Source organism: Corythoichthys intestinalis, chromosome 5, assembly GCF_030265065.1.
Source record: "Corythoichthys intestinalis isolate RoL2023-P3 chromosome 5, ASM3026506v1, whole genome shotgun sequence".
Classification (NCBI taxonomy): Eukaryota; Metazoa; Chordata; class Actinopteri; order Syngnathiformes; family Syngnathidae; genus Corythoichthys; species Corythoichthys intestinalis.
In genome coordinates this window covers 43,175,568-43,190,107 of record NC_080399.1, presented here as the reverse complement: position 1 = coordinate 43,190,107, position 14,540 = coordinate 43,175,568, and the positions used below count along the sequence as shown (strand labels likewise).

At 40.2% G+C, this 14,540-nt stretch overlaps 1 protein-coding gene across 3 annotated transcripts in view; it reads left to right on the top strand.

The window, feature by feature from the left end:
• Window positions 1–14,540, top strand: part of LOC130915877 (uncharacterized) — a 176,977-nt gene that overhangs the window by 39,389 nt on the left and 123,048 nt on the right. The window lies entirely within an intron of this gene.

The window sequence follows — 14,540 nt, the reverse complement described above, 5'->3', positions numbered from 1 at the left end:
GAAAAATTTTGGACGTCCATGGACGTCAATGGTATCAACTTACATAAGCGTCAATGGAATCCAAGTACATTGGCATCAATAAAATGAACAAACATGAAGAAATGCCATTGGAAATGAATGGGAAGTTTAGACGTCCATGAACGTCAATGGCATCACCCTCCATAAGCGGCAATGCAATCGGGGACATTTGGGGGAAACGTCCTAATGATATCTAGTCATTTTCTGTTGATTTGGGAAAAAAAAAAAAAAATCCCATTGAAAATGAATGGGAAAAATTTTGGACGTCCATGGACGTCAATGGTATCAACTTACATAAGCGTCAATGGAATCCAAGTACATTGGCATCAATAAAATGAACAAACATGAAGAAATGGCTTTGGAAATGATTGGGAAGTTTGGACGTCCATGGACGTCAATGGCATCACCCCCCATAAGCGGTAATGCAATCGGGGACATTTGGGGGACACGTCCTAATGATATCTAGTCATTTTCTGTTGATTTGGGGAAAAAAAAAAAAAATCCCATTGAAAATGAATGGGAAAATTTTGGACGTCCATGGACGTCAATGGTATCAACTTACATAAGCGTCAATGGAATCCAAGTACATTGGCATCAATAAAATGAACAAACATGAAGAAATGGCTTTGGAAATGATTGGGAAGTTTGGACGTCCATGGACGTCAATGGCATCACCCCCCATAAGCGGTAATGCAATCGGGGACATTTGGGGGACACGTCCTAATGATATCTAGTCATTTTCTGTTGATTTGGGGAAAAAAAAAAAATTCCCATTGAAAATGAATGGGAAAAATTTTGGACGTCCATGGACGTCAATGGTATCAACTTACATAACCGTCAATGGAATCCAAGTACATTGGCATCAAAAGAATGAACAAACATGAAGAAATGCCATTGGAAATGAATGGGAAGTTTGGACGTCCCTGGACGTCAATGGCATCACCCTCCATAAGTAGCAATGCAATCGGGGACATTTGGGGGACAGGTCCTATTGATATCTAGTCATTTTCTGTTGATTTGGGGAAAAAAAAAAATTTCCCATTGAAAATGAATGGGAAAAATTTTGGACGTCCATGGACGTCAATGGTATCAACTTACATAAGCGTCAATGGAATCCAAGTACATTGGCATCAATAAAATGAACAAACATGAAGAAATGCCATTGGAAATGAATGGGAAGTTTAGACGTCCATGAACGTCAATGGCATCACCCTCCATAAGCGGCAATGCAATCGGGGACATTTGGGGGAAACGTCCTAATGATATCTAGTCATTTTCTGTTGATTTGGGAAAAAAAAAAAAAAATCCCATTGAAAATGAATGGGAAAAATTTTGGACGTCCATGGACGTCAATGGTATCAACTTACATAAGCGTCAATGGAATCCAAGTACATTGGCATCAATAAAATGAACAAACATGAAGAAATGGCTTTGGAAATGATTGGGAAGTTTGGACGTCCATGGACGTCAATGGCATCACCCCCCATAAGCGGTAATGCAATCGGGGACATTTGGGGGACACGTCCTAATGATATCTAGTCATTTTCTGTTGATTTGGGGAAAAAAAAAAAATTCCCATTGAAAATGAATGGGAAAAATTTTGGACGTCCATGGACGTCAATGGTATCAACTTACATAACCGTCAATGGAATCCAAGTACATTGGCATCAAAAGAATGAACAAACATGAAGAAATGCCATTGGAAATGAATGGGAAGTTTGGACGTCCCTGGACGTCAATGGCATCACCCTCCATAAGTAGCAATGCAATCGGGGACATTTGGGGGACAGGTCCTATTGATATCTAGTCATTTTCTGTTGATTTGGGGAAAAAAAAAAAATTCCCATTGAAAATGAATGGGAAAAATTTTGGACGTCCATGGACGTCAATGGTATCAACTTACATAAGCGTCAATGGAATCCAAGTACATTGGCATCAATAAAATGAACAAACATGAAGAAATGCCATTGGAAATGAATGGGAAGTTTAGACGTCCATGAACGTCAATGGCATCACCCTCCATAAGCGGCAATGCAATCGGGGACATTTGGGGGAAACGTCCTAATGATATCTAGTCATTTTCTGTTGATTTGGGAAAAAAAAAAAAAAATCCCATTGAAAATGAATGGGAAAAATTTTGGACGTCCATGGACGTCAATGGTATCAACTTACATAAGCGTCAATGGAATCCAAGTACATTGGCATCAATAAAATGAACAAACATGAAGAAATGGCTTTGGAAATGATTGGGAAGTTTGGACGTCCATGGACGTCAATGGCATCACCCCCCATAAGCGGTAATGCAATCGGGGACATTTGGGGGACACGTCCTAATGATATCTAGTCATTTTCTGTTGATTTGGGGAAAAAAAAAAAATTCCCATTGAAAATGAATGGGAAAAATTTTGGACGTCCATGGACGTCAATGGTATCAACTTACATAACCGTCAATGGAATCCAAGTACATTGGCATCAAAAGAATGAACAAACATGAAGAAATGCCATTGGAAATGAATGGGAAGTTTGGACGTCCCTGGACGTCAATGGCATCACCCTCCATAAGCTGCAATGCAATCGGGGACATTTGGGGGACAGGTCCTATTGATATCTAGTCATTTTCTGTTGATTTGGGGAAAAAAAAAAATTTCCCATTGAAAATGAATGGGTAAAATTTTGGACGTCCATGGACGTCAATGGCAGCACCCCCCATAAGCGTCAATGGAATTGGGGACGTTTGGGATATACGTCCTATTGATATCTGGTCATTTTCTGTTGATTTGGAGAAATTTAGTTTTTTCCCCATTGAAAATGAATGGGAAAAATTTTGGACGTCCATGTAAGTCAATGGCGGCACCCTTCATAAGCGTCAATGGAATTGGGGAAGTTTGGGGGACACGTCCTATTGATATCTGGTCATTTTCTGTTGATTTGGGGTAATTTTGTTTTTTCCCCATTGAAAATGAATGGGAAAAATTTTGGACGTCCATGGCAGTCAATGGCATCGACATCTATATAGTCAGTTGAATCCAAGTACATTGGCATCAGTAGATTCGACATGCATGGCCGTCAATGGCATCAATGCAATGTAAATTCCATTGGAAATCCCATTGGAAGTGAATGGGAACTTTTCCCATTCGAAATGAATGGGATAGTTTTTGGCAAATTTCCGAGGAAGCGTAATTTTTTTCCAAATTCTGTATACAACTTTTATGCCCCTCACCGTCCCGGAATTTTTGATGCCCAAATTATGTGATTTGGTCAAAAATTGTAGGACTAGATACATTTTGAAAGTTTTTTTTTTTTCACGGAAAATTGCCGTTTACGGACGAACGGAAAAATTTTCGGGGCCATTTGTAAAGTTTCCTGTGTCACGCGAAAATTCCGGTCGTGCCGATACTTGAACGGTGCCGATCGGTCTAACGGTTCGGGCTGTGAAGCGCGCGTTTTTTTTCCACTCAAAATGAATAGGAAAGTTTTTGGCAAATTTCCGGGGAACCGTAAATTTTTGCCAAATTCTGTATACAACTTTTATGCCCCTCACCGTCCCGGAATTTTTGATGCCCAAATTATGTGATTTGGTCAAAAATTGTAGGACTAGATACATTTTTAAACTTTTTTTATTTTTCGGAAAATTGCCGTTTACGGGCGAACGGAAAATTTTTCGTGGCGGTTTGAAAAATTCCCATCGTCACACGAAAAATCCGGTCGTGCCGATACTTGAACGGTGCCGATCGGTGCTACGGTTTGGGCTGTGCGTTGGCTCAAAAAAACGCGGAGAATAAGATGAATAATAATAATAATAATAATAATAAGAACAATAAAGTTGCACAATAACAATACCTTGTTCTTTCTTTCAGAAAGACCAAGGTAACTAGAAACTGCAATTTCGGGAGAAATTACACCTTGGTCTTTCCTCTGTGGAGATACAAATCTTAGCCCCACTCAGGTCTATCAATAGAATGGACCATAATGCCAGTCAATGGCACTAAACAAAGTAAAAGCCATTAGAAAAGATTGGGAGAATTGGACGTCCATGGCCGTCAATGGCATCACCCTCCATAAGCGGCAATTTAATCAGGGACATTTGGGGGACACGTCCTAATGATATCTAGTCATTTTCTGTTGATTTGGGGAAAAAAAAAAAATTCCCATTGAAAATGAATGGGAAAAATTTTGGACGTCCATGGACGTCAATGGTATCAACTTACATAAGCGTCAATGGAATCCAAGTACATTGGCATCAATGGAATGAACAAACATGAAGAAATGCCTTTGGAAATGAATGGGAAGTTTGGACGTCCATGGACGTCAATGGCATCACCCCCCATAAGCGGCAATGCAATCGGGGACATTTGGGGGACACGTCCTAATGATATCTAGTCATTTTCTGTTGATTTGGGGAAAAAAAAAAAAATTCCCATTGAAAATGAATGGGAAAAATTTTGGACGTCCATGGACGTCAATGGTATCAACTTACATAAGCGTCAATGGAATCCAAGTACATTGGCATCAATAGAATGAACAAACATGAAGAAATGCCATTGGAAATGAATGGGAAGTTTGGACGTCCGTGGACGTCAATGGCATCACCCCCCATAAGCAGCAATGCAATCGGGCACATTTGGGGGAAACGTCCTATTGATATCTAGTCATTTTCTGTTGATTTGGGGAAAAAAAAAAAATTCCCATTGAAAATGAATGGGAAAAATTTTGGACGTCCATGGACGTCAATGGTATCAACTTACATAAGCGTCAATGGAATCCAAGTACATTGGCATCAATAGAATGAACAAACATGAAGAAATGCCATTGGAAAAGAATGGGAAGTTTGGACGTCCATGGACGTCAATGGCATCACCCTCCATAAGCGGCAATGCAATCGGGGACATTTGGGGGACACGTCCTATTGATATCTAGTCATTTTCTGTTGATTTGGGGGAAAAAAAAAAATTCCCATTGAAAATGAATGGGAAAAATTTTGGACGTCCATGGACGTCAATGGTATCAACTTACATAAGCGTCAATGGAATCCAAGTACAATGGCATCAATAGAATGAACAAACATGAAGAAATGCCTTTGGAAATGAATGGGAAGTTTGGACGTCCGTGGACGTCAATGGCATCACCCTCCATAAGCAGCAATGCAATCGGGCACATTTGGGGGAAACGTCCTATTGATATCTAGTCATTTTCTGTTGATTTGGGGAAAAAAAAAAAATTCCCATTGAAAATGAATGGGTAAAATTTTGGACGTCCATGGACGTCAATGGCAGCACCCCCCATAAGCGTCAATGGAGTTGGGGACGTTTGGGGTATACGTCCTATTGATATCTGGTCATTTTCTGTTGATTTGGAGAAATGTAGTTTTTTCCCCATTGAAAATGAATGGGAAAAATTTTGGACGTCCATGTAAGTCAATGGCGGCACCCTTGATAAGCGTCAATGGAATTGGGGAAGTTTGGGGGACACGTCCTATTGATATCTGGTCATTTTCTGTTGATTTGGGGAAATTTTGTTTTTTCCCCATTCAAAATGAATGGGGAAAATTTTGGACGTCCATGGCCGTCAATGGCATCGACATCCATATAGTCAATTGAATCCAAGTACATTGGCATCAGTAGATTCGACATGCATGGCCGTCAATGGCATCAATGCAATGTAAATTCCATTGGAAATCCCATTTGAAGTGAATGGGACTTTTCCCATTCGAAATGAATGGGATAGTTTTTGGCAAATTTCCGAGGAAGCGTAATTTTTTTCCAAATTCTGTATACAACTTTTATGCCCCTCACCGTCCCGGAATTTTTGATGCCCAAATTATTTGATTTGGTCAAAAATTGTAGGACTAGATACATTTTGAAACTTTTTTTTTTTTCACGGAAAATTGCCGTTTACGGACGAACGGAAAAATTTTCGGGGCCATTTGTAAAGTTTCCTGTGTCACGCGAAAATTCCGGTCGTGCCGATACTTGAACGGTGCCGATCGGTCTAACGGTTCGGGCTGTGAAGCGCGCGTTTTTTTTCCATTCAAAATGAATAGGAAAGTTTTTGGCAAATTTCCGGGGAACCGTAAATTTTTGCCAAATTCTGTATACAACTTTTATGCCCCTCACTGTCCCGGAATTTTTGATACCCAAATTATGTGATTTGGTCAAAAATTGTAGGACTAGATACATTTTGAAACTTTTTTTATTTTTCGGAAAATTGCCGTTTACGGGCGAACGGAAAATTTTTCGTGGCGGTTTGAAAAATTCCCATCGTCACACGAAAAATCCGGTCGTGCCGATACTTGAACGGTGCCGATCGGTGCTACGGTTTGGGCTGTGCGTTGGCTCAAAAAAACGCGGAGAATTATTGAATAATAATAATAAAGTTGTACAATAACATTACCTTGTTCTTTCCCTTGGAAAGACCAAGGTAATAATAATAATAACTAGAAACTGCAATTTCGGGAGAAATTACACCTTGGTCTTTCCTCTGTGGAGATACAAATCTTAGCCCCACTCAGGTCTATCAATAGAATGGATCATAATGCCAGTCAATGGCACTAAACAAAGTAAAAGCCATTAGAAAAGATTGGGAGAATTGGACGTCCATGGCCGTCAATGGCGGCACCCTTCATAAGCGTCAATGGAATTGGAGAAGTTTGGGGGACACGTCCTATTGATATCTGGTCATTTTTTGTTGATTTGGGGAAAAAAAAAAAATTCCCATTGAAAATGAATGGGAAAAATTTTGGACGTCCATGGACGTCAATGGTATCAACTTACATAAGCGTCAATGGAATCCAAGTACATTGGCATCAATAGAATGAACAAATATGAAGAAATGCCATTGGAAATGAATGGGAAGTTTGGACGTCCATGGACGTCAATGGCATCACCCTCCATAAGCGCCAATCCAATCGGGGACATTTGGGGGACACGTCCTATTGATATCTGGTCATTTTTTGTTGATATGGGGAAAAAAAAAAAATTCCCATTGAAAATGAATGGGAAAAATTTTGGACGTCCATGGACGTCAATGGTATCAACTTACATAAGCGTCAATGGAATCCAAGTACATTGGCATCAATAGAATGAACAAACATGAAGAAATGCCATTGGAAATGAATGGGAAGTTTGGACGTCCATGAACGTCAATGGCATCACCCTCCATAAGCAGCAATGCAATCGGGGACATTTGGGGGACACGTCCTAATGATGTCTAGTCATTTTCTGTTGATTTGGGGAAAAAAAAAAATTTCCCATTGAAAATGAATGGGAAAAATTTTGGACGTCCATGGACGTCAATGGTATCAACTTACATAAGCGTCAATGGAATCCAAGTACATTGGCATCAATAGAATGAACAAACATGAAGAAATGCCATTGGGATTTAATGGGAAGTTTGGACGTCCATGAACGTCAATGGCATCACCCTCCATAAGCGGCAATGCAATCGGGGACATTTGGGGGACACGTCCTAATGATATCTAGTCATTTTCTGTTGATTTGGGGAAAAAAAAAAAATTCCCATTGAAAATGAATGGGAAAATTTTTGGACGTCCATGGACGTCAATGGCAGCACCCCCCATAAGCGTCAATGGAGTTGGGGACGTTTGGGGTATACGTCCTATTAATATCTGGTCATTTTCTGTTGATTTGGGGAAATTTAGTTTTTTCCCCATTGAAAATGAATGGGAAAATTTTTGGACGTCCATGGACGTCAATGGCAGCACCCCCTATAAGCGTCAATGGAGTTCGGAACGTTTGGGGGAGACGTACTATTGATAACTGGTCATTTTCTGATGATTTGGGGAAATTTAGTTTTTTCCCCATTGAAAATGAATGGGAAAAATTTTGGACGTCCATGGACGTCAATGGCAGCACCCCCCATAAGCGTCAATGGAGTTGGGGACGTTTGGGGTATACGTCCTATTAATATCTGGTCATTTTCTGTTGATTTGGGGAAATTTAGTTTTTTCCCCATTGAAAATGAATGGGAAAAATTTTGGACGTCCATGGCCGTCAATGGCATCGACATCCATATAGTCAAATGAATCCAAGTACATTGGCATCAATAGATTCGACATGCATGGCCGTCAATGGCATCAATGCAATGTAAAGTCCATTGGAATACTATTGAAAGTGAATGGGACTTTTCCCATTCGAAATGAATGGGATAGTTTTTGGCAAATTTCCGGGGAACCGTAAATTTTTGCCAAATTCTGTATACAACTTTTATGCCCCTCAATGTCCCGGAATTTTTGATGCCCAAATTATGCGATTTGGTCAAAAATTGTAGGACTAGATACATTTTGAAACTTTTTTTTTTTTCCGGAAAATTGCCGTTTACGGGCAAACGGAAAATTTTTCGGGTCCGTTTGAAAAATTCCCATCGTCGCGCGAAAATTCCGGTCGTGCCGATACTTGAACGGTACCGATCGGAGGTACGGTTCGGGCTGCACGGCGCGCCGAAAAAAACGTCGACAATTATTGAATAATAATAATAATAATAACTAGAAACTGCAATTTCGGGAGAAATTACACACCTTGGTCTTTCCTCTGTGGAGGTACAAATCTTAGCCCCACTCAGGTCTATCAATAGAATGGACCATAATGCCAGTCATTGGCACTAAACAAAGTTAAAGCCATTAGAAAAGATTGGGAGAATTGGACGTCCATGGCCGTCAATGGCATCACCCTCCATAAGCGGCAATCCAATCAGGGACATTTGGGGGACACGTCCTAATGATATTTAGTCATTTTCTGTTGATTTGGGAAAAAAAAAAAAAAATCCCATTGAAAATGAATGGGAAAAATTTTGGACGTCCATGGACGTCAATGGTATCAACTTACATAAGCGTCAATGGAATCCAAGTACATTGGCATCAATAGAATGAACAAACATGAAGAAATGCCATTGGAATTAATGGGAAGTTTGGACGTCCATGAACGTCAATGGCATCACCCTCCATAAGCGGCAATGCAATCGGGGACATTTGGGGGACACGTCCTAATGATATCTAGTCATTTTCAGTTGATTTGGGGAAAAAAAAAAAATTCCCATTGAATATGAATGGGAAAAATTTTGGACGTCCATGGACGTCAATGGTATCAACTGACATAAGCGTCAATGGAATCCAAGTACATTGGCATCAATAAAATGAACAAACATGAAGAAATGCCATTGGAAATGAATGGGAAGTTTGGACGTCCATGAACGTCAATGGCATCACCCTCCATAAGCGGCAATGCAATCGGGGACATTTGGGGGACACGTCCTAATGATATCTAGTCATTTTCTGTTGATTTGGGAAAAAAAAAAAAAATCCCATTGAAAATGAATGGGAAAAATTTTTGACGTCCATGGACGTCAATGGTATCAACTTACATAAGCGTCAATGGAATCCAAGTACATTGGCATCAATAGAATGAACAAACATGAAGAAATGCCTTTGGAAATGAATGGGAAGTTTGGACGTCCATGGACGTCAATGGCATCACCCCCCATAAGCGGCAATGCAATCGGGGACATTTGGGGGACACGTCCTAATGATATCTAGTCATTTTCTGTTGATTTGGGGAAAAAAAAAATTTCCCATTGAAAATGAATGGGAAAAATTTTGGACGTCCATGGACGTCAATGGTATCAACTTACATAAGCGTCAATGGAATCCAAGTACATTGGCATCAATAGAATGAACAAACATGAAGAAATGCCATTGGAAATTAATGGGAAGTTTGGACGTCCGTGGACGTCAATGGCATCACCCTCCATAAGCAGCAATGCAATCGGGCACATTTTGGGGGAAACGTCCTATTGATATCTAGTCATTTTCTGTTGATTTGGGGGAAAAAAAAAATTTCCCATTGAAAATGAATGGGAAAAATTTTGGACGTCCATGGACGTCAATGGTGTCAACTTACTTAAGCGTCAATGGAATCCAAGTACATTGGCATCAAAAGAATGAACAAACATGAAGAAATGCCATTGGAAATGAATGGGAAGTTTGGACGTCCCTGGACGTCAATGGCATCACCCTCCATAAGCAGCAATGCAATCGGGGACATTTGGGGGACACGTCCTATTGATATCTAGTCATTTTCTGTTGATATGGGGAAAAAAAAAATTTCCCATTGAAAATGAATGGGAAAAATTTTGGACGTCCATGGACGTCAATGGCAGCACCCTCCATAAGCGTCAATGGAGTTGGGGACGTTTGGGATATACGTCCTATTGATATCTGGTCATTTTCTGTTGATTTGGAGAAATTTAGTTTTTTCCCCATTGAAAATGAATGGGAAAATTTTTGGACGTCCATGGAAGTCAATGGTGGCACCCTTCATAAGCGTCAATGGAATTGGGGAAGTTTGGGGGACACGTCCTATTGATATCTGGTCATTTTCTGTTGATTTGGGGAAATTTTGTTTTTTCCCCATTGAAAATGAATGGGAAAAATTTTGGACGTCCATGGCCGTCAATGGCATCGACATCCATATAGTCAATTGAATCCAAGTACATTGGCATCAGTAGATTCGACATGCATGGCCGTCAATGGCATCAATGCAATGTAAATTCCATTGGAAATCCCATTGGAAGTGAATGGGAACTTTTCCCATTCGAAATGAATGGGATAGTTTTTGGCAAATTTCCGAGGAAGCGTAATTTTTTTCCAAATTCTGTATACAACTTTTATGCCCCTCACCGTCCCGGAATTTTTGATGGCCAAATTATGTGATTTGGTCAAAAATTGTAGGACTAGATACATTTTGAAAGTTTTTTTTTTTTCACGGAAAATTGCCGTTTACGGACGAACGGAAAAATTTTCGGGGCCATTTGTAAAGTTTCCTGTGTCACGCTAAAATTCCGGTCGTGCCGATACTTGAACGGTGCCGATCGGTCTAACGGTTCGGGCTGTGAAGCGCGCGTTTTTTTTTCCATTCAAAATGAATAGGAAAGTTTTTGGCAAATTTCCGGGGAACCGTAAATTTTTGCCAAATTCTGTATACAACTTTTATGCCCCTCACCGTCCCGGAATTTTTGATGCCCAAATTATGTGATTTGGTCAAAAATTGTAGGACTAGATACATTTTGAAACTTTTTTTGTTTTTCGGAAAATTGCCGTTTACGGGCGAACGGAAAATTTTTCGTGGCGGCTTGAAAAATTCCCATCGTCACGCGAAAATTCCGGTCGTGCCGATACTTGAACTGTGCCGATCGGTGCTACGGTTTGGGCTGTGCGTTGGCTCAAAAAAACGCGGAGAATAAGATGAATAAATAACTAGAAACTGCAATTTCGGGAGAAATTACACACCTTGGTCTTTCCTCTGTGGAGATACAAATCTTAGCCCCACTCAGGTCTATCAATAGAATGGACCATAATGCCAGTCAATGGCACTAAACAAAGTAAAAACCATTAGAAAAGATTGGGAGAATTGGAAGTCCATGGCCGTCAATGGCATCACCCTCCATAAGCGGCAATCCAATCAGGGACATTTGGGGGACACGTCCTAATGATATCTAGTCATTTTCTGTTGATTTGGGGAAAAAAAAAAATTCCCATTGAAAATGAATGGGAAAAATTTTGGACGTCCATGGACGTCAATGGTATCAATTTACATAAGCGTCAATGGAATCCAAGTACATTGGCATCAATAGAATGAACAAACATGAAGAAATGCCATTGGAAATGAATGGGAAGTTTGGACGTCCGTGGCCGTCAATGGCATCACCCTCCATAAGAGGCAATGCAATCGGGGACATTTGGGGGACACGTCCTATTGATATCTAGTCATTTTCTGTTGATTTGGGGGAAAAAAAAAAATTCCCATTGAAAATGAATGGGAAAATTTTTGGACGTCCATGGACGTCAATGGTATCAACTTACATAAGCGTCAATGGAATCCAAGTACATTGGCATCAATAGAATGAACAAACATGAAGAAATGCAATTGGAAATAAAAAGGAAGTTTGGACGTCCGTGGACGTCAATGGCATCACCCTCCATAAGAGGCAATGCAATCGGGGACATTTGGGGGACACGTCCTATTGATATCTAGTCATTTTCTGTTGATATGGGGAAAAAAAAAAAATTCCCATTGAAAATGAATGGGAAAATTTTTGGACGTCCATGGACGTCAATGGTATCAACTTACATAAGCGTCAATGGAATCCAAGTACATTGGCATCAATAGAATGAACAAACATGAAGAAATGCCATTGGGATTTAATGGGAAGTTTGGACGTCCATGAACGTCAATGGCATCACCCTCCATAAGCGGCAATGCAATCGGGGACATTTGGGGGACACGTCCTAATGATATCTAGTCATTTTCTGTTGATTTGGGGAAAAAAAAAAATTCCCATTGAAAATGAATGGGAAAAATTTTGGACGTCTATGGACGTCAATGGTATCAACTTACATAAGCATCAATGGAATCTAAGTACATTGGCATCAATAGAATGAACAAACATGAAGAAATGCCATTGGAATAAATGGGAAGTTTGGACGTCCCTGGACGTCAATGGCATCACCCTCCATAAGCAGCAATGCAATTGGGGACATTTGGGGGACACGTCCTATTGATATCTAGTCATTTTCTGTTGATTTGGGGAAAAAAAAAAATTTCCCATTGAAAATGAATGGGTAAAATTTTGGACGTCCATGGACGGCAATGGCAGCACCCCCCATAAGCGTCAATGGAGTTAGGGACGTTTGGGGTATGCGTCCTATTGATATCTGGTCATTTTCTGTTGATTTGGAGAAATGTAGTTTTTTCCCCATTGAAAATGAATGGGAAAAATTTTGGACGTCCATGTAAGTCAATGGCGGCACCCTTCATAAGCGTCAATGGAATTGGGGAAGTTTGGGGGACACGTCCTATTGATATCTGGTCATTTTCTGTTGATTTGGGGAAATTTTGTTTTTTCCCCATTGAAAATGAATGGGAAAAATTTTGGACATCCATGGCCGTCAGTGGCATCGACATCCATACAGTCAATTGAATCCAAGTACATTGGCATCAGTAGATTCGACATGCATGGCCGTCAATGGCATCAATGCAATGTAAATTCCATTGGAAATCCCATTGGAAGTGAATGGGAACTTTTCCCATTCGAAATGAATGGGATAGTTTTTGGTAAATTTCCGAGGAAGCGTAATTTTTTTCCAAATTCTGTATACAACTTTTATGCCCCTCACCGTCCCGGAATTTTTGATGCCCAAATTATGTGATTTGGTCAAAAATTGTAGGACTAGATACATTTTGAAACTTTTTTTTTTTGCACGGAAAATTGCCGTTTACGGACGAACCGAAAAATTTTCGGGGCCATTTGTAAAGTTTCCTGTGTCACGCGAAAATTCTGGTCGTGCCGATACTTGAACGGTGCCGATCGGTCTAACGGTTTGGGCTGTGAAGCGCGTGTTTTTTTTCCATTCAAAATGAATAGGAAAGTTTTTGGCAAATTTCCGGGGAACCGTAAATTTTTGCTAAATTCTGTATACAACTTTTATGCCCCTCACCGTCCCGGAATTTTTGATGCCCAAATTATGTGATTTGGTCAAAAATTGTAGGACTAGATACATTTTGAAACTTTTTTTATTTTTCGGAAAATTGCCGTTTACGGGCGAACGGAAAATTTTTCGTGGCGGTTTGAAAAATTCCCATCGTCACGCGAAAATTCCGGTCGTGCCGATACTTGAACTGTGCCGATCGGTGCTACGGTTTGGGCTGTGCGTTGGCTCAAAAAAACGCGGAGAATTATTGAATAATAATAATAAAAAAACTAGAAACTGCAATTTCGGGAGAAATTACACCTTGGTCTTTCCTCTGTGGAGATACAAATCTTAGCCCCACTCAGGTCTATCAATAGAATGGACCATAATGCCATTCAATGGCACTAAACAAAGTAAAAGCCATTAGAAAAGATTGGGAGAATTGGACGTCCATGGCCGTCAATGGCATCACCCTCCATAAGCGGCAATGCAATCGGGGACATTTGGGGGACACGTCCTATTGATATCTAGTTATTTTCTGTTGATTTGGGGAAAAAAAAAAAATTCCCATTGAAAATGAATGGGAAAAATTTTGGACGTCCATGGACGTCAATGGTATCAACTTACATAAGCGTCAATGGAATCCAAGTACATTGGCATCAATAGAAGGAACAAACATAAAGAAATGCCATTGGAAATGAATGGGAAGTTTGGACGTCCATGCACGTCAATGGCATCACCCTCCATAAGCGGCAATGCAATCGCGGACATTTAGGGGACACGTCCTAATGATATCAAGTCATTTTCTGTTGATTTGGGGAGAAAAAAAAAATTCCCATTGAAAATGAATGGGAAAAATTTTGGACGTCCATGGACGTCAATGGTATCAACTTACATAAGCGTCAATGGAATCCAAGTGCATTGGCATCAATAGAATGAACAAACATACAGAAATGCCATTGGAAATGAATGGGAAGTTTGGACGTCCATGGACGTCAATGGCATCACCCTCCATAAGCGGCAATGCAATCGGGGACATTTG